Source organism: Dromaius novaehollandiae, chromosome 28 (genome assembly GCF_036370855.1).
Source record: "Dromaius novaehollandiae isolate bDroNov1 chromosome 28, bDroNov1.hap1, whole genome shotgun sequence".
Taxonomy (NCBI): domain Eukaryota; kingdom Metazoa; phylum Chordata; class Aves; order Casuariiformes; family Dromaiidae; genus Dromaius; species Dromaius novaehollandiae.
Window position 1 is genome coordinate 1,874,931 of NC_088125.1, and position 20,729 is coordinate 1,895,659.

Genomic DNA, 20,729 nt, shown 5'->3' on the forward strand with positions numbered 1-20,729 from the left:
ACTCCCTCCCCCAGGGCAGGCCGCGCCCCGCCCCTCTCCCCTGGCAACGGCACCCTGCTGGCTGCCGGGCACCTGGCTTCCTGCTTCCGGCCCCGCATCGCCTGGCAGCCGCACCCCATTGGCTGCAGGGCACGTGGTCTCCTCCCGCCTCCTGTCCCCCCCATGTTGCCTGGCAACCGTGGCCCTGCCCCTGCCAAGGGCTGCCCTGGGCTCTCCTGCCCTCCTGATACTGCCATAAAAACAAACAAACAAACAAACAAACAAACAAAACCCCTCCTTCTCCCTCCCACTGATTTTACCCCTCCAGCACGGTCCTCCCCGTCGTGCTGGCACTGGCATTTGATCCACTCTGCAGCAAGCTGGACTGCTGGGGAGCTGATCCCAGGTAACAGTGGGGAACTGCCGGTTTTCTGAAAAAGCTACCTGGGGAGGGAAGGAACCCTTGGTTTATACTTTATGCTTTTTCTAATTCCATTTCCTTCTTCAAGACCAAGGCCCATGATCATGCACGCTGATCAAGTTACAGTTCTGCCTGGCATTTTGCAGCAACGCGGTTTTCGGTCCTATTGCAGGAGGACTGTGCGGCAGCGCTGACATGACACAGTATTTCTCTCCACCCCGACCTTTGGCGCTGCCGCCACAGCAGCGACGCCCCAGCCCAGACCCGTGCCCCGGCCCCACGTGGCACCATGTCGCACTACCCCGGCCCGGCCTGGCCCCAGCTGCCTGCTCCTGCCGCCCTGGGCAGGGACGGGCCGCTGGAGCCAGTATGTGACGGCTGCAGTGATCGCCTCCGGGCCAAGGTGCCCAGCCCGTGCCTGGGCCAGCCCCACGTCCTCCTGGGGCAGAGCAGTTCCCCATCCTACCTGGGCCCAGGGTGCCCAGCACCAGCCTGGCCCCGGCAAGGACCTGGCACACAGCGGGTCCAGAGTGGGGACGGGCACATGGCTGCCCTGGGGTGAGCGCCTGGCACATGGCTGGCCCTGGCGATGGGCACAGACCCATCACAGCCCAGTGACAGTCCCCGGCTGTTGGCAGACGTGGCGGGGCTGTTGGCAGCAGTGGGAGATGCCTGGCCCCACAGGGGAGACCCTGCGGGATGGCCTGAGCCCCGGACTACATTGGGCACAGCACCATCCTCTCGCTGCGTGGCAATCCATTGCCAAAATCCCTAGGGAGGGCGTCCCCCTGTGACAGCTGCATCTGGAAGGACGGGAGACCTGTTTGAAGAAGGCTGAGGGCTCCTGCAGCTCCTGCTGGGCTCTGGAGAGGCTTCCAGAAACACCTGTGCTGGAAATGAATCCTTGGACTTTTCCTCAGCTCCCAGTGGCTTGCTGTCTGGGAGACCAGCCACTGCCTCCCGCTCCTTCCTGCTGGATCTCCTTGTACCTCCAGAGCAGCAGAGCAGGCTTTGAGCTCAGGAACACATTGTGGATGTCCCATGGCAGGATCTGCATGCCCTAATGCCTCTGTTTCAGATCCAGACCCCTCCTGGGTCCACATGAAAGCCCCTGTCCCCACCTCAGCTCTGCAGCTGCTGTCAGGGATGGGGTATGTTTGGGGAGGGGGATGCTGTTTGAATGCGCTTGCACTTGTCATCTCCTGGGTTAGGCATGTGCTGAATGGTGGTGAGTTGGCCCTCCCGGAGCATGACGTGTCTTTCACGTACTTTCCAGAGACCCTTGCTACCTGGGGAGGTGTGTGTGCGGCAGCTGGTGCTGAAGCAGGTGGGTCTGCCACCCTGGGCCTGGAAGGTTCTTCCAAAGAGCTTCTCCAGAGCTTCTTCAAAGCATTCCAGTACAGCAGGAGTGGGCAGGGCACTGAGCACCATCACCATGCGCTGACCAGTCATCAGCCTCTCCACCTAACAGTCTCATAATTCTTTTCTTCCTTCCTGTTTTCAGGGAGCCAGAATTATTCGGCTTGGGACCTTTGGTGTTGTCACTGAACAAGTTGGTGGTGGGAAGCGTGGTCTTCCGACTGTTCACAGACCCGTGTTCCATCTTTCAATGCCTATTGCAGAGGTTCACGGCCTCACCGATGATAAGGCCTGTGTTCCTGGTAGGAAGACAGGCTGCTACTTTGGCTTCCCCTTGGGATATCTTTGGGATGTGCACAAGTGCTGTTCAGATGTGACTGGTAGAAATTTAGAATTCCTCCACTGGGTCCTGAAAACAGCTTCAACCTTTTTTTATTATTATTATTATCATGACATCATAGTGCACAATGCAATTATACTTCTCTGTCTGACTTGCTTTAAGAGCTGGCTACACGCCCAGTGTCCTGGGGATTCCTCTTCTGCTCAGATCTAGTGAAAAGCTTTGGTCCATGTTTCTTGCCACACCAGACCTTGTCAAGGCAAACACCAGCATTCATGCTGCCTCTTGCATTCTTCTTCTGCTTAGAAGTGATCCAGATGTAGAGAGCTTTGAAAGAGAGATGGGGACCAGAGTGTGCCTGAGAACCCATTGGAGGCCAGCTTTACTGTGATTGCTGGTCAGCGCTGCCAGCACTGCAGATGTAGTGGACATGGGTGAGGCCTGTGGGGCAGCAGGAGCTGAGAGCTGTGTTTGGAGCTGGCCTTTCTTTTCAAAGGATTCCATCTCTGTGATGGCAACATTAGTCTGGCTCCTCTCAGGGACAGGCCTCTGGTGGCAAAAGCAGGGATGGTTGCTGTGCACTTCTGAGGGTGCTGTGGGTGGCCTGAAAGAACCGAAGGGCTGTAGTGCAGTCCTTGTGTTTCCTTCTTCCTTGTATTCATGTGATGTGGCACAGCTAAATCTCTCCCAACCTGGAATATACTGAATGATCCAGCCTTCATCTTCTACAGAGTTACGACTTAGTGTTCCACATGGCACGGAGCCCGCCTGCACCTCCACTACTATGGGAGGGTTGAGATTCTTGAAGCTGTAGGGTCTCTGAGAATATCCTATCTACCTCTCGCTCATCTTGTCGGATGCCGCATGGTCTGCTTACTTCCTCCTCTGCTTACTTCCTCCTCCCTAACTCCTTTATCTGGCGACCTCATCAACAGCAGCACATCTTCTGCAGAAAAGATGACTGTCATCCCCAGCCTCACGGAGAGATCCCAGGCTTTTTTTGCAGCCCGAGACCTGCAGAGCTGCATCCTGCAAAAGCTGAATGGGACTGAGCAGCTGGCAGAAGCTCTTCTTGGGGTAAGTTTTCCATTTCTCCAGTTCTACCTCTTGTTCTTTTGAAATCCTAGCAAAGTACAAGCGGATGCATTTCTATTGGCCTGCCAGGACCTCTCCGGTCACAGGGACAGTCCTGGCCTAGAGCAATGCCACCTCCCTGGACTGTTCTTCTCTAGCATTCAGGGGACTCGGGGACATAGAAGACCCTGGGAATTTCTGTAGTGGGTCAACCCAAAGTTCCCTGCAGCCCAGGATCCCCTTCCCATGTGCTCATGGAAAATTTCAAAGAAAAGATCACACCTATTGTGTGTTTTGCCCTGAGACTTCCCTTCTTCCAGAAAAGCAGCGTTTAGTGCCTTTCTGTTTTAGGACCATATTTGAATCCATGACTGGAAGCCGAAGAACAGGCAGACCAAAGCCCAGATTGGAGCACGCCCCTTTTGTTTCTCTCCCCTTTGTAGATGCCAGAGACGAGGGATTCAGTCCTCTCAGGCAGCAAAACTGCTGCTTCTCAGACCCTTTCTGGTGATGCCATTGTCTTTCCAGAGTGAGTATGTTTGCTTCTTAGCCCCTGGCTCCCACGGGAGATGGGAGCTGGTCTCCAACAGCAGTGCAGAGGATTTACATCAAAATGAGCTTTCTCACAGGAAGGACAGGGAAGCCCTGGCACAGGCTGATGAGGAAGCGAATGCCCCTCCAAGCTCTGGAGGTCTTCATTATGGCATTCAGCTGCCTCATACAGTCCTCCAGCATCTGGCATGTTCCGCATATTCTGCTTTGGGCAAGGATGGACTTCACAGGAGCTCCCATGTGACCCTGTGTCCCCATTATTGACGTGAGATGCAAAGGACACTTTGGTGCCCTCTCTTCAGACTGATGTGTTGTTGCTGTTTCCAGGTACAAGCTTGAGACTGCACCTAGTTTACCACCTAGAGGCCTGTGGCACCTGTGAAGCCCACCCAGGAACAGGAGAGGGGAAAAGCTGACGCAGCAGTGGCAAGAAAGGTAATGAACCAGCTGCTTCCAGGCAGGGGTTTGTGCCTTCTCCTTCTGTGCTCATTGGTAGGACATTGGAGCCAAGACCGCAGTGTGATAGCTTGGGTAGCATGAGGCACTAGAGGTGACACTGCTTACCCAGTATGGGTTCCCCATGAGGGGACAAGATCTCCGGGCAGCCCACTACTCCCACCTGCAGTTGATACCTCCGAGTTAAACTTTCCCACGGGACTCCGTGCCCTAGCGTGCGCTGCAAACTGCTCTTTTATTTGAGGATTTGCTGCAGAAGGGAGTCAAAGGTGAGGACAATCCTTGGGCAGTGTGAATCAGAGATTGTGCCTACAGCTGTAGGTAATGGTGGGTGTGGGTGCAAGGCGGGGTCATCGCCCTAGCCCCAGGCAGGGGTGGATACACAAATGCAATGCACACAAGGATCCTTAGAAGGCCTTTACTACTTCTGTGTCTATGCGGGCCTTCCCCAGTGTTGTCCCCCCTGGAGGCAATAAGAAGACAGGAGAATTCCTGGCACTGCTGAGTGTTTGTCCATGGCGAGGAACCCGGGGAGGGGGAACTAATAGGCTTTTATGCAACAGGCACATGCACAATAAGCAGAATTACATTATGCTCATGAAATGGTCGTGTGATATTATAACTGCTAAAGCATGTTGAGCTAGGGGTTGGAACAGATAAGATGTGCAAGACACATTACACTGTTTCTTTTTCCTCCTGGGACAGTCTGGCTAGTTCCCATCGCCTGCCTCCTCGACATTCTTCCGCATTACTCCCTACATTCCACCCCCGCAATGAGGTGCTAGTCACAGGCTGTCCCAATCTTTATGAGGGTGTCATGGGTGTGGACAAGGGATTTTACAGAGAAATGATGCTATAACATCACATAAACCAAGGCCAAAAAGAAACAGAAGCCCTCCTTGGATGAGGTGGCCTAAGCACCCGGTTAGAGAACTGAACCAGTTGGCTAGCCATGCTTCGCCATCATTTTGGCAAATGTGTTGAATAATATCTTGCAGATGGTTGATGTTAGTTTCAATAGATGCTGATTCATCAGGAATGTTGAAGCAGCACATGCCAGCAAAATCATGGCATCCATGGTTATGTTGGAGCAGAAGGTAGTCAATTACTAATGGATTTTGCAAAGTGCTTTGTCGTATTGCACTGACGTCTTTGTTTCAAGAGGCGATGGCTTTAGATGTCCAATTTAGTCCTTGGGCTAAAGCACAGGCGACATGTTCTACTTGTTTATAATTAGGGGTTACCACCCCGGGACACCAGTTGGGCTCAGTAACAATCCTAGAGCCTCTCCATGAGAAAACAGATTCATGTGGGGGTCACATGTGGCATGCAAAACATGCCGTGGCTTCCTCTTTTGTTCTGTCATAAAAGGGAGGATGCTTAGCGCAATAGCGCAAGGGCCATCGGTGGTATTGGCTGGCACATAAGTGTAAGCAGTGGTGCCGCCTAAAAAGAACCACCCTAAAGGTTATATTCATAGTACTATTGCATTTCAATTGCATATTGGTCATATCATACTTTGGTGTGGTAGCATGGACAAAGCAAAAACATAAATCTGCTTTGGACACGTTGGCAATCTAAAATGAATACGTCCAAGGTGTTCATTTAGTAGAGGCTGTTCCCAGATCGTGTAAATTCAAGGGGGTGAGCTGGATATCAAAATTTCTCAAGAAGGTATAATTTGGTAATATTTGAAGGGAGGTTAGTATTCCTATATAACATGTGGTTAGTACATCATCAAGAGACCATCCACCTGCAATACAAAAGGCAGATAAGTTAGCCAAACGCTGAGCTAGCCAGATCCATGTATTTATATGTGGTGCGGGATGATCCTGTAAGTCGATCGCATTTGTTGGGGAGCACAGGATGCAACATGCCAGCAATACTTCACAAATGCCGAGGGGATAACCTGTTAGCAGGTAGCTAAAAAGGTATTGTATCGCCATCAGGGAGCACTAGGACCGTCGCTCCTGGCCCATCTGCCAGGATGGTACCAGGTCGTTTTTCCTTGTGAGGATTTAATATCCACACATTAGCTAAGGAAGGTGTTGAAGGTGTTTGCTGAATGTGAGGTACTCCAGCATTACGGACTAAAATTCTTTGCAGTATCGGTTTTCCTTGTGCAATAAATACTGGCGCAGGTGCGGATACCTGGAATGATAAATCTGGAGAGGAAGTTAGTAGAGGTGGGGTTACTTGAACAGATACCAAAGGTGTGAATAGCCATACAAGCTGCGATGGACAATCGAGCTGCAAGTGTAGGCTTATATTTTTCTGCTTGGCACTTAATAACGGTTTGGATGCATAGAATTCTACTTCTCGTGAGGCAAGCATGTGGGGGGCAACCCCTCCTTCCATAATTGATATTCGGGCGGGGGGTGCCAATGTTAGTTTAATTTGCACTCGCTCATAGGGAGTAAGTACTCCCACACGTCTCTTGTTAAGCATGCATAGTGCCTGGGGCAATACACTTGCCCATCGCTTTAATGTCTGTGTTGGGGTGAGTTTTCGAACTTGCTCTTTCAGTAAACCATTCATTCTTTGTATTCGTCCACTAGTTTGGGGATGGTATGGGATGTGTAAAATCCAGGTGATCCCCAAATCCTTTGCCCATTCCTGCACTACATGTCCCACAAAGTGGGTACCTTGATCACACTGTATTTCTTTAGGTATCCCATTGGTATACATCAGTTGCTCTAAACCTCGTACAGTGGCGGATTGATTCGCATGAGAGGTGGGATGTGTGCACATCAGACTTGTGTAGCTGTCTGTGGCAGTTCGAATATACTTTTGTCCCTGTGAAGGGGGCAATGGGCCTATAGAATCTACTTGCCAGGTTGTAAATGGTTGTTCGCCTCATTTAACACGACCGTATGTCCTAGTTAGAGGTCCTTTTACTACCTTCATACAGGGGGAACAATTAGCACGTGCGGTCTTACAGCAGTGTAGCGCTAGCATGGGGTAACGTCGTGACAAGTCCCAAGCTCGAGTGGTGACAGGGCCCCGATGCCCTGACCGTTTGTGCGCTTGTCGGGCCTGTTTCAATTCTGAGGGGGTTGCCATTCGGTCAACCGCTGAATTATATTGCGTTTCAAGAGGCTCTTGCCTTTGATGGGCATCAGCGTGTCGTACTGAAATAACTTTTGTCTGCACAATACTCCATTTTTTTCCCACAAGGAGCTTCCCCAAAGTTCCCTATCATGTATTTTCCATTGTGCAGCGGTCCACGCTGGCAGCCAAGCTTGCAAGCCTTTGTACACTACCCAACTATCTGTATCAAGATAGCATGCATCTCCTTCATCTAAAGCTATAGCTGTGGCTTTTAGCTCAGCCCACTGACTGGCATATCCTGTTCCGGGGGCAAAACAGGTAGCGTCCGTGGCAGGCTTGTATGCCACAGAATGCCGTATGCGTTCTCCTGCCCAAGAATACACTGCACTACCATCAGAAAACCAAGGCCACTCCCACTGTTCAGGAGATAACATCTCAAAGGGAGGAGCTTCTTGTACCGGTGACACTTCTGCCGGAGGGGTGGGTGGGGGGAGGTAGGAAGAGGTAGACCCTCCGGTTCAGGTAGTAAGGGCATGTGCTTAAACTGTACTTCTCCCAGTAAAGTGGCATGTGGGGTGCTTAATTCCTTCTTCCCTCCTTTCAGTCGAGCTTGCAAAGAATGTTTCCACTTCCATTGCGTTGCATCTTGGGCCACTCCAACATGGGCTCTAACAGTGTCATCATTTACCCACGCTTGAATTGGGATGGCTGTATGCGCAGTGACCCGATGGCGTCGGGTAGTTTGTTCTGTGTCCTGCAGGGCCCATACCACTGCACTTCCATTGCATTGCAGCTTGCGCCACTCCAACATGGGCTCTAACATTGCTGGATAGTATTACGCACTTTTTAAGGAATGGCCTTCGTTTGTCCTGTCCACACTACTCCTAGAAACTGAACACTAATATCTGATCCTTGTACCTTTCTGGGGTTCACAGCCCATCCCCTATCCTGGAAAGCATGCGTCAGTGCCATTAGTTGCCCTTTCACCTGATGTTCAGATGGTCCCGTTCTCAAAATATCATTGATGTAATGATGACTAGTACAGTCTGGGAGAGGTGTTGGGAGGTCAGCAGCGACCATTTGATGACATATAGTGGGGCTATGCCTATATCCCTGCGGAAGGACTTGGAATGTATACTGCTTACCACTCCAAGTGAAGGCAAATTGGTCCTGCGAGGCTGGGGATATAGCAATAGAGAAAAAGGCGTTTGCCAGATCCACCTCAGCCTTCCATTCTTGCAAATTTTTACCCACTTCTTCTAACAAAGACACCATATTGGGGACCACTGCCATCAGGGGTGGGACCACCTTACTCAATTCTCTGTAATCCACAATCGTACGCCAGGAGCCATCCGGCTTCTCCGCAGGCCATATGGGGTTATTAAAGGCCGATAGGGCAGGGTGTATTATGTGTGCATGTAAGAGAGCATCTTTTGTTTCTTGAATTTCTGTTTCTCCTCCTGGTATTCTGTCCTGTTTTATTTACACAACGGTAGTTGGTACAGGCAAATCTATGGGGTCCCAGTTTGGGTACCCTCTGATTAGAGTGATTCCTCGTGCTTGTGGCAGTGAGGGACTCCTTGCAAAAGAGAAGAATCCTTGCATTGTGTGTATATCTCAACCTAGTAACACATGAGTTCCTAAAATATATGCATGAATGGGTGCCAATAAGACTGGAATGGAGAAGGGAGGGTTTTTCCCAATCACTAAAGGAACTATGGCCCGACAGCAGGGGTGGCAGATCCACCCAAACCGCAGAAGTGCCCTGTTGCTTTTCCAGGGTTTAGGGCACTGTGTGGCACTGTAACTTCTGCTCCTGTATCTACTAAAGCAAGCACAGCTATTTCCCCTCCCGAGTGTCATCTAATTCGCAGGGGTACATATGGGCGCCTGTCCCTCAGATGATATGCTGCAACTCACGCTCGGATTTCGGGGAACCTGCCTCCCCTTCATTGTTTCTTAGCAGGCAGCTTCCAGGGAGCACTGGGTGCAGGTGGGGCAGTGGGTTTTGTTGATTGGCAGGCAAATGCTGCCATGCTTGAATAAACCAGCAGTTGGCAAGTCATTGATCTCATCCCGCAATATCCCCGCCTGCAGCAAGTCAGTCCACATCTGCTTTTGTGTAACCTTTCCGCTCACCTTAGTCGCTCCTCTCTGTCTCTTTGCTCCAACTTTCTGAGCCACCCTTACCCGTTTAGAATCTGGTCCACCCACCAAAGCTAGGTCTCGCAAATTATTCACCAAGGCTGCTACTGTACCAGTAGCAGGCATCGCCATCCCTAACAGGAGCGGTTTCAAGGCACTTGGGGCCAATTTCAACAGCCGCATTTTCATTTGCCAAGTTATTTCTACGCCATCTGGACCATTATCATCCGCTCGTCCAATGGCCACCCCCAACTGTCGCAACATTTATTCCTTCTTCCATGATACGCCATGCCCCCACCGTGGCGCCCAGCTCACCTGTAGATGGGTAAGCCGCTACCACCGTGGCACATAACCACTGGTAGAGCAGAGGAGCAACTATAGAGTTACCAGCGCTATCTCATGCAAACGTTACATTGGGCGACATAATACTGCACTTCAGCATCTGTGGACAGTGGGCTCATTAAATTCAGTTCTTCCCTTAATAACGTTAATGATCCTGCCCCATTGTCCCAGGCTCTCACCATCCACGCTAGTAATAACTCCCTTGGTTGTTGCTGAAATGTAGTCAAAAACTCACGTAATTCCTTTGGTGTATAAGTCCTTGACTGCTCTACGGTATCCCTATTTATGTGTCGCTCCCCCCGCATCTGAACAAGCGGCTGCACCTGAGTGTTAGCGGCTTCTTGCTCAATATCAGACTCAATTTCTGAGTCAGATGAGGTACTCCAAATATTACCATCCCACTCCCCTGGATCCCAGGAAGGTCGAGCTATAATCACCCGCACCTGAGAAGCAGGAGCGGGCACCTTTCCATAACGCCGGCAGTGCTTATTAGCCATCCGCAAAGCTAGCTGCTCCATCTTGCTAAATCTTGGCTTTTCTCAGCTTGTGCTGTAGTCACTTCTTGGACTATCACCTTTGCATCTTGCAAATCCCCTACCTGCTTTTCCAACTCTTTCACTTGCTGCTGCAAGGATACTACGTCATTATCTACACTGTTTCTTTTTCCTCCTAGGATGGTCTGGCTACTTTCCACAGCCTGTCTCCTTCACATTCTTCTGCATTAGGCCATACGTGGTATGAGCACATGAAGGCCATGGAGCTCCTGGCCAAGAGACAGGACGCGTGTTGGGGAGGTCAGGAGGCTCCAGGTAATGGGGATGCTGCTGGCACAGGGCCTGCGAGAGAGCTCCTCTGGCAGGACCATACCTGAAGCCTAACCACTAAGCTGAAGCCCTAGCCTTCCGCCTTCCCTCCTTCCCCTCCTCTAGTCGCTAAGGCTAAATGCAAAGTGCTGTGCTGCAGCCTGAATCCCTGCCCTCTACCCTCTCCCTTAACCTGTGTCTGAAGATATGGCCTAGCCCTCATCGCTTGCCTTCAAGTGCTAGACCAGGCTCTAGCCCTCACCCCCACACAAACACACACCCCCAGACCACCCAATTAGCCCATTCTGAAAACGCTCAGCAGAAACATGAAGCCCAGCACTCAGCCATCACCCACACGCTTTCCCAAAGCCCACCACCAACTGCAAAGCGCAACCTCCCCGCTGACGCCTGAAGCCTAAGCCCTATGCTGCTGCCCCAAAGGCCCGAACCCTCCAGGCATCTTGTAAGCCTAGCGCCAAGGTGTTTGGGGCCTGGGAGGCAGAGGCAGAGGCATGGCAGGGCTGGTGTTTAGTCTGAGAGTGCAAGTGCATGGAGCTGAGAGCACAGGGCAGAGGCAGGCGAGGGGGAGCTGCGAGTGGCGGTGTGAGGGCTGGGCTCTCGGTTGTGAGGTCACCTGTGGTGCAGGAAGCTGCTTGGTGGGGAGCAGCAGGCTGGCATGGTGAGGTGCTGCAGGGAAGGGCAGGGTCATGCCAGGAGGGCAGAGAAGTTGGGGGCTTGCAGAGGCAGGGGCAGGTTTTGGGGGACAGCGCTTGGGTGCTGATGAGGAGGTGCTCTGTGTGCCCTCAGGTGAGCAGGCAGAAGCTGGAGGCCGGCGTGGGAGCACATGAAGGGCACGGAGCTCTTGGCCAAGAGACAGCACCTGTGTTGGGGAGGTCAGGAGGCTTCAGGTAATGGGGATGCCGCTGGCACAGGGCCTGCGAGAGCTCCTCTGGCAGGGCCAGACCTGCAGCCTCACCACGAAGCTGAAGCCCTGCCCTTCCACCTTCCCTCCTTCTCCTCCTCTAGTCGCTAAGGCCAAGCCCAAACTGCTACGCTGCAGCCTGAATCCTTACCCCCCCACACCCTCTCTCTTACCCTGCATCTGAAGCTAAGCCCTAGCCCTCATTGCTTGCCTTCAAGTGCTAGACCAGACTCAAGCCGTCATCCCCACACAAACACAGACCCCCGGGCCACCTAACCCTCCAGGCATCTTGTAAGCCTATTGCTAAGGCGTTTGGGGCCTGGTGCTCTATTAAGAAGGATCACTATTCACAGTAGAGGCTATGTGCATACTAAGCAAGGGAAACAGGGCTTCTCCTGTTTGCAGATGAGTGTGGCGGACTGATGAGTGAACTTTTGCCTTATACATTTCTTGGTACCTAAGATGTGAGCCTTGCTGCGCACGTTGCAGATTTTGCAGAAAACCATAACCATGAGCAAGCCATCCATTTCCATTTGTTCCCGGTGGAAACAGGATTGAGACAGTGTTTTCCCATTGTACGAGCAAGCCACCTGTTCCCGGAGGAAACAGGACTGAGATGGTGTTTTTCTGTTGTACAAGCAAGCTATCTGTTTCTGGTGGAAACAAGACTGAGGTGCTGCGACCCCTGAAATGGTCTCCCTGCGACCACCCGGGACACAGCGAGGCTGCACCGAACCAGACCACGCCTCTAATGCCCACCATGCATATGCATGAGGTTTCTTGGAACTGGGTGGAGATTTGGGGACTTGGACTGTATAAAAAGGGCACCACCAGAAGCTAAGTGGGGGACCCCCCCACCGCCGAGACACCCAGAGTGAAGGGGACCAATGGGACACCACTGGATCCACAGGTGGTGATATCTCTCTCTCTCTCCCCTCTCTTTTGATGAATGTTGATGAGATCTGTTCAAAACGTGCGGCATGGGACTTGTTTATCTAGTTGAAGTAATTGCCATTGAGTTATTGTTCCTAACCATGTCTTTTCTGTTAATAAATCATAAAACTGGTTGGCTGGTGTCGTTTCACCTTAATTCAGTCCAAGAGCATCACGAACTTGGTCGTTGGTCCCAAGGGGAGGGAGGTCGTCCTAAACGACTCCTTTCAGGCTGCGACAATGAAGACCTCTTTAAACTGGATCCTTTTTTTCCTTGGTGCCTTGGTTTACTCATACTTGACTCATGTTTCAATTTCAGCCACAGCAACTGATCTAAAACAAGAGATTTTTCTGTGCCACCGGGATGCAGCCTTTGCTCCCCGCTCCCTTTTTACAGATTCTCAGGCTTCTGAAGCCTTTTCCTGGACCTCAGTCCCATTTCAAGGGCCCGTCCCAGAAATGCTCATTTGAATTCACTGGGAGCATCAGAAACACTGGCAGGACTGAAGCATCTCCGGTTTTCTCACTATAGGGGGCTTTCCTGCCTCTGTCTCTCTCAACTTCTCTGGCTCTGTGTTTTCATGACTTTTCAACATTTTACATTGTAATGCTTAGACAAATGAAGAACAGGTCACACGTGCTCTTCCAGGTGTTCCCAAGAAAATCACACATGGACTGAGTTTAAAACAAGACATTAGGTCCCTTGGCATCAGTGGAACTAGCTGTATAACCAACACATGGAAAAATCACAGGACCTGGAATTCCCCGTTGTCAGAAAGGTGTTTTGGGATGCACATTTCAGCTGCTGTGAGCCCATTGCTCTCTTCATGATACGTGAGCAGAGGAGAAAGCAGCGTTTGCGTGAAACTGGCCCCACGGGAAGAGTGGCAGGGAAGTCCTGCAGCAAGAGAGCAATCCCGGTTACTGGGGGCAAAGAACACAAACCTTTCCCTGCATGGGGCAAGTCCCATCTTCAAAGCACAGAGCAGCCCCGTTCCGCTGGCATTTTCCACTTCAAAGGGCTCCAAGAGCCAAAAACCTGCTTTCAGCAGCCCCCGTTGCTGCTGCAGCCTTTGCCCAGGGAACAAGTTTGGGGGAAAGTCCATTGCATAGTAGCTCGGTTTGAGTCCTTCTCTTGTCTCCCAGTAAAATACTCTTTGGCAGAGGAAAGAGACAGTATACCCACAGAACGGGTATTTATAATAGAGACAATCCCAATTCAGCAGAGGCAGTTCTTCCTTTGCTGAAAAGCAAGGGCCCACTCTCGTTCGGGTTTGGAGATGGTTTCTCATCTATGATCCTGCTTCCGTGCCCATTTGAGTCTTTGCACTTCTTTACTTAGTCATCAGTCAGGCGAGGCACCTGTTCTTCTTCTTTTTCAGAGTAAAACTCTGACAGTATGCATCCTAATCACGATTTCCCCATGCCTCAGCTCCCTGGCACAAGTAGCGGGAAGGAGCCCTTCCAGAGCTCGCTGTGCAGCTTAGAGGAGGATTTTGCATTTGTTTGGGGAGCGGGATCTACCTCTAAAGGGCACAATGTACTGAAGTGCTTAGAGAAACCTATTTTCTGCCTTATCTGTGCTCCTCATCCTCCTGACTACAGTGGTGGGGTGAAAAGGACAGGGCATGAGAAATATACTCACTTGTTGGTTCGGTCAGGCCTTACATAGGCTTTAAATTTGTTGCAGTAGTGTGGCCAGACACCTGAGCATCCGTGTGAGAAAATGGATGAAATGCTCCATTTTTCAGTACCCTTCCAGGCACTTAGAAGGCCTGTAAAGCAGGGGAAGGTGCTGCTTCCCTGCAGGTATCCCCAGCAACAGCTGCCTGGCCACTGCCCAGCCTGCTTTGAGGACTTCAGCAGTGAAATGAGCTGACAAAGGCAGGTGGCACAACGGGCTGATGCTGCCCACCTTGTTCGAGCTGTCACAGCAGGTCAAAGGCATTTTTACCCAAGCAGTGGATGAACGGTGTTGAGCCTGAGCCTTTTGACTCTAAGGATGGAGGGATAAAAGGTTTGCTGCTTAGCAAAACAGGACCACACCAGGAGCCTTTCTGAAGGCGCTTCTTATGCCACTGGCTGATCCTTCAGATGAAGGGAGCATAGCAACACCTGCAGGGAGAGGAGATTTCTGCAGCATTTTTGTTCTAATGTTGGTACTGTAGAGAAAAGCTTGGGAATGAGGTCATCAGCCTATTGCAGACCTGATGCTTCCAGAGCCTCCTCTCACTAGCTCACACCCTTTTTTAGTTAGGGCATCCAGAGAGAGCCTGTTCATGTAACTGGCAGGCTTTGTTTTCACACCTTATCACCCTGTTCTTGCCTGTGTGTCCTTCCCCGGCTTTTACGCATTTTAGAAGAGATCAGCATTTGTAGCAGCCAGCCATGACTCTCAAATCCGTGGGGACTCTTCAGTTAGAGCACAGTGGCAGGGGGCGGGTGGCCCAGGGCAGCCGGGCAGCGTCTGTCCGCGGAGGTTTCGCAGACCCGCCTGGACACAGCCCGCAGCACCCGGCTCTGGCCCGCGCCAGGCCCCGCCGGGCAGGAGCCGCACGGGAGACCCCGGCAGCCCCTCCGCACCGGCAGCCCCCGGCCCCCCCCCCACCGCGAACAGCGCTTCCCCCCGGCCCCGGCCCCGGCCCCGGCCCCGGCCCCGGTCCCGCGCAGGAGCCGCCGCAGGAGCCGCCACAGAAACGCCGCAGTCCCCAGCTGCCCCCGCGCGGCCGCAGCGCCCAGCCCGACACCCACCGCCCCGCCCCCCTCGGCAGCGGAAGACGGCGGCGGCGCCCCGCCCCGCCCCGCCCCCCCCAGCCCCTTGTGACGCGCCCGAGCGTCCTGGCCGGGCCGGGGGCAGCTGCGTGGTGCTCGCGCGACCTCTGGCGGCCGTTGCCGGTGCCGTTGCCGTTGCGGGTGCCGGTGCCGTTGCGGGTGTCGGTGCCGTTGCGGGTGCCGGTGCCGGTGCCGTTGCGGGTGCCGCTGCCGCTGCCGCCCTCCCTGCTTTTCTCTTCTCGGGGCTCCCCGAGGCGAAGCGGCGCCATCGTCGTGTCCCGCCCCGGCGGAGGATGGAGAAGATCCGGCGGCTCCTGCGGAGGAGGAAGGGGCCGCGAGCGCCCGGCAGCCCCGGGAGCGGCGGCGGCGCCGAGCTGCGGGCGGAGGGCCTGGGCCAGCTGCCCGCCGGCAGAGCGGTTCTGCCGGCGGGGGATGCTGCTCCCGGCAGCGCCCCGGGCGCGTCGGTGCCCGGCGCCCCGCAGCGGGCAGGAGCCGCGGGGCTGCCGCGGGGGGCGGCTGCTGCGGAGAGAGGAGGTGGGAGCCTTGGCCGCCCGCGGGGCCGGGGAGAGGCGCCGTGGCCTTTGCTGGCGGCGGGGTGTCCTGCTGCAGCCGCGCGCTGGGGCGGCCCCGGGGGACGAGCGCCCTGGGCACGTCTGTCGGGGCCGGGACGTGCAGCTGGGGGCTGCGAGGGCCCTCGGGGGGTGACACGGCCCCGCGGGGCTGCAGCCGGCCGCGCTGCAGCTCCTGTCAGAAAACTGGGGGGGGTGAGGGGGAGCAAACCACTAAGCGGGGCCCAGCGAGGAAGCGCGGGCCTCCCTGTTGCTCGGGTGTGCGCTCTTCCCTCTGCGCGCCCGGCTCTGCTGGCGCAAACCCCGTCCCCAAAGCGCCAGGTCGGTGTCGGAGCCGCCTTGCTGCAGCGAGGCAGTGCCGGGGGAGGCAGCAGGCAGGCAGCTGCTGCCGGGATGGCCCCAGAGCGCGGTGGTCTCTTTGCCTTGGTGTGAATTGTGTCAGCCGTGCTCGGCCCAGGTTCCCGAGGTGCCTTGTTTCTCATCTCAGTCCCAACTGCTTTTGTGGGGACTCTGAGGTGCTGCGGAGACATGATGCTTAGAAACGCTTCTGTCTTGTTGCTTCAGGATTCTCCTCCCCGAGGGGACAGTGCTGCCTTAGGCACAGCTGGATCCGTGCATTATAGGAAACTGCACTTACTGTAACTTCTTAGATGTATTTATGTTTTTTTAAATGTTGTTTTTAAGTTCTGACTTTTTATGAGGAAAAAAAAAGTGTTGAAAATCCGTATGAGGTTATGATCCAGAAGAATTATCAGGGTGGCTTAAAAAAATATCTTCTCCTTCAGTGAGTGTGTGCAGTTTGAGCTACGCTCGTGAGCTTGCCTAGCACTGAACATATCTCACACAATTACTATTTCAGAATTACCCAAACTGTGTTCTCTGTACTCTACCTTTCAGACCCTCTAGTAGGGTAGGGGGGTTTATTCTGCCTTTTTTTTTTTTTTTTTTTTGGTAAGACTACTGTATGGAAAGCTACAGTATGTGTCAAATGAGGAGAGCAGACAGTATTCATACACAGTTTGTTACTGTCTTTGAAAACCTACAAAGATACAGAAACTGCACCCTATTTTTTCTTTTCTTCTTGACTTGTGTGTTATTTCCCAGAAGTGAGAAGTGAGTCGAGAGTCACATTTTGCTGCCTTTCACTTAGGAACAGGAGCTTTATCCAGGCGGAGGTTTGTGACTCCTCCTGCTAGAGCGCAGGAAGAGGTCTGCTGCTGGGGGCTCTGTGCGGACGGTCGGATCAGCAGAATGTTGCTTCCCCCCAAAGAACAGCCCTGCCCTGTTCCTGGGCAACTGCAGAATCATCCTGTTGGTGAACATATGTTGTTAGGGCCAACCCTCCTCTGGAGCGTTTTGTGATGCATATAGGGTATGAAGAGAAGGTTGTGTGAGTCAGGGACTTGGAGGAAGAGTAGGCCGTCTTTGGAGTGTCTTTCTAGAAGGATTTCCTCTTCTCCCTGGATCCTTTCCTGCTTGTGTGGAATCTCTTCAAAGATGGCGTGGGTGCCGTGAGAGGGAACTTGACAGCTTCTTGGGAAGGCTCTTGAACCTAATTCTGCAGTTGCTGGCTGGCACAGGCAAAGCATAGCCCCCGCCTCTGATTCCCTCTGATACGCAGCAGGAAGAGGCTTTGAAGTCTTTGGGAGAGGAGGAACTTGGAAGAGCTCTGGAGAGACCAGAAGGGACGCCTACCTTGGGCCCTTTAGTCCTCCTGCATTTGGTGTGATTTTTCTGGTCTCCGCAACAGTACCCTGCTTACTCTGGCTTGTTTGAGACTCGTTTGTTGGAAGACAAATATGGGACTGTTTAATTGCCCAGTGGAAAATGATAGCTGTCCAAATCCCTGCTGTGTCTGCACTGGCAGCTTTCCTTAGGAACGCAGAGCATGTTAGGTGAACGTGCATTAGATAATAGGTGGCAGTTATGCGTCAATGCGAAAGCTGGGAGCAAAGGTTTCCTGTGCAATTTCTGGTCGAGGTATGTCAAAGGCGTATTTATTGGTACCCAGAGGAATTGGAGGCTTTTTCGAGGGAGGTCCTTTGAGTGTGCTGGCAACGCTGTAGTATTTTCTGTAGCTGAGCTGGGCAGCTTAAATAATGATCCATGCATTAATCAAGGCTTCTATAAAGATGAAGAAATCACCTCAATCTGACAGATGCAGCCTGGTGAAGTTGAGGGAGACCGGAAGTCGCCATCGGAGCTGGTCATTTCAGTATTTTGAATATGGGTATCATGTATGGAGCAAGTCCCATTTTAAAAAATGGGCTATTTGGCATTGTCCCTCGAAAGCAGAGTTCTGTAGGCTGTGACTGCTTGCTGGCTTGTTTTGGAGCCCTTGCAGTGATTTCCTTTGTATATGAGCAAGAAATATGCGCTAGAGGAAATGGATGAGTAAGAAAACAGCTGCATGTTAAATCTTCTCATTGATAGCTTTCTCTTTTGGACTTGATGAGTTGGGGGGGTGTTAGTGTTAAGATTTTTCTCTGAAATGTGATGATTCAGGAAGCGCTCTAGGCTTCAGGAATTGTATTAGCTCACACTGCTCACCAAAAGATGTGTTTTTCTTGTACAGATGGGGACTCCGACTCTGCCATTCTTCGTAAGTCTTCGCCAAATGACGAAGAAGCCCTCAAGGCTAGCAGGGAAACCCCTGGGAGGCAGGTATGTAAAAACACACATTTTAGTTGAATTTTGAACTGGTGGTCTGTACCAATGTAAAATAACACTGTTGAATGACTGAAGTTGAGAGAAGCAGTCTGTAGATTAGTGTTGCATTCTAATCCGAGGTCCAGGTAGCTCCAGTCTTTGTATGGTTATAGAGAATGCTTGCCATTGCCTCCTGTTTTCAGAGGATTTGCTTAAGTTGGCCAACTTTCATTGCTTACATTTGAACAGACAAGTGAGAGCCAAGAGAGGCTGGAGACACAGGTGGACTCATCGCCTTCGCACGAGATCTCTGCTCAAGTTCAGGAACTGGGAAGTTGTCAGACAGCAGAACGTGAGGCTGAGCAGACGTTTCGGAGGGAATGTGAGCAGGGTCTTTGTTTGCAAGACAAGCTCAATCAGGAGCTCTCTGATTTGTGGGAAACCAGCAAGAGCTTGTCTCAGCAGCTGAGTGAGGCTGAAAGTAAAGCTACCACCTTAGAGAAGACAGTTCACCAACTGAAACAGTCTCTTAGGAAAAAAACATCATTTTTGGAAATGACGCAGAGGGCACTACGTCAAGCCCAGTGTCAGGCCAAGGAACATGGTCGTGCTCTGCAACGTGAGAAAGATCAAGTGAGCAAACACCTTGCGGAAGAGGAATCTCTGCGGGCACAAGTGGCCCAGCTCCAAAGTGAGAATCGCTTGCTCCGTCAGCAGCTGGGAGATGTGCCGAATCGGAGCACCCAAGAAAAAATTGTGAGTGCTGTCCAGGATGGACTGAACCACATTCTCAGTAAACGCAGAGCAGAAGCGGAAGAGGAAGTGTACCTGCTGCAGGCAAGAAACAAGGAACTGAACGCCAAGTGTCTTCATTTAAGAGACCAAGTCTTGGTGTGCAAGAGGAACAAAGCAGAAAGAGAGGTAGGGTGGGGGAAGGAGGAGAGAGAATGTTTAGGAAAATATTGAGGGTGGGCAGAGTGAGAGGAGGAGAGGGAGGAGAAGGTGCCTGGAGATGAGTGGGAAAGAAGGAAGGGAGGAGGTGTGACGAGAGAGTAGTGAGCGAGGAGGAGTTGCTGAGTCCTGAGCAAAGAAAAGAGTGTTTTTCTTTCCTGTTTGTACAGAGAAGGAATGCCTGTGGCCTGAAGTGTTACTGCAATAGAGGAGTCCGAGTGTTGTGCAGGGACTAGCTGATGTATGCATTTGGGGCACTTAAGGAGGCTGGCAACCTCCCAAGAAGTTAGCTTCAGCCACTACCCTGGCCTCAGCTTTCTCTCCCATAGCTTCTGAGTTACAGCCTTCTCCAACCATGTCCTTTTGTTGCGGCGCTGTGAAAGACTATGCTGCCAGTGAGGGGAAGGACTAATTAGGAAATCAGCTGAACTGACTTTGTGCAAGCTGCAAAGCATGCTGCCGTGCAGAGTGCTCACATAATGTTTTGCGCCTCCAGCACATCTGAGCTAAGCGTTGCTACCTTCCTCTCTCAGGAAGGAGAGAGGTGCCCAGCTGTGCAGAGCCCATCTTCTGGGGGACAACATTTCTGACCTTTGTAGCACGTCTGAAAACTGATCTTAAGTATATGAACTAGTGAGTGAAAGTAGAAATGCAGATTTCACATTCTTGCCTTTGTCTTCATCCTTGTGTTATAATCTTTCGTTAGAGAACAGTCTGCCAGCTGCAGCGAGAACTTAGTGAGGCTCTCAGAAAGCAGCGGATGTCAGAGACTTCCCTTAGAGTTTCTACCCGTTTGTGCGATGACCTCAAGGAAGAAAAACTGCACTTGCAAGAGGACTTGGACAGGACAAAAGCCGAGGTATACCAACTCTGTAAACACAGTAATATCTACGAAGCTGTTCTTTTCCTCCACTGCTGGAACAGAACAACAAATTCTGAGCACAAATGCCAGAGAGGTTTGTCTAGAGACATTCCTAATTGTAGTGTAGCTAATGAAGGCACTCCTTGAGCCTTCCTCAAAAGGAGCTCCTGGTCGTTTTCCAGGCCCGAGTGTGCTTTTATCTGAAACATCGCAAGAACAACTGCTCTGGGTTGCAATAAGAGGAGATCCTGCCCTTCAGACACACAGCATGAGCAGGAGCTCTCAGGTTCAGGCTCTTGGGTCATATTGCAGTGATCTCCTTTCTCTTTGCTGCTGCCTGCCCTCTGCTCTTGCCAGACAGCAGTGGCTTTTCAGGGAGCTGCTTTCAGGGCTGCGGAGTCTCACTGAAGAAGAGACCTTGTGCTTTTCAGCCCAAGCACGTGGCTGAAATGCTGCTGGTTTGGAGTCTGTGCTGTTCAGGTGAGCTGTGGAGTGGGTTGTGAACTCTTGCTGGAGAACTGAGGAAGCATGGGAGCTGAAGCGACCCTG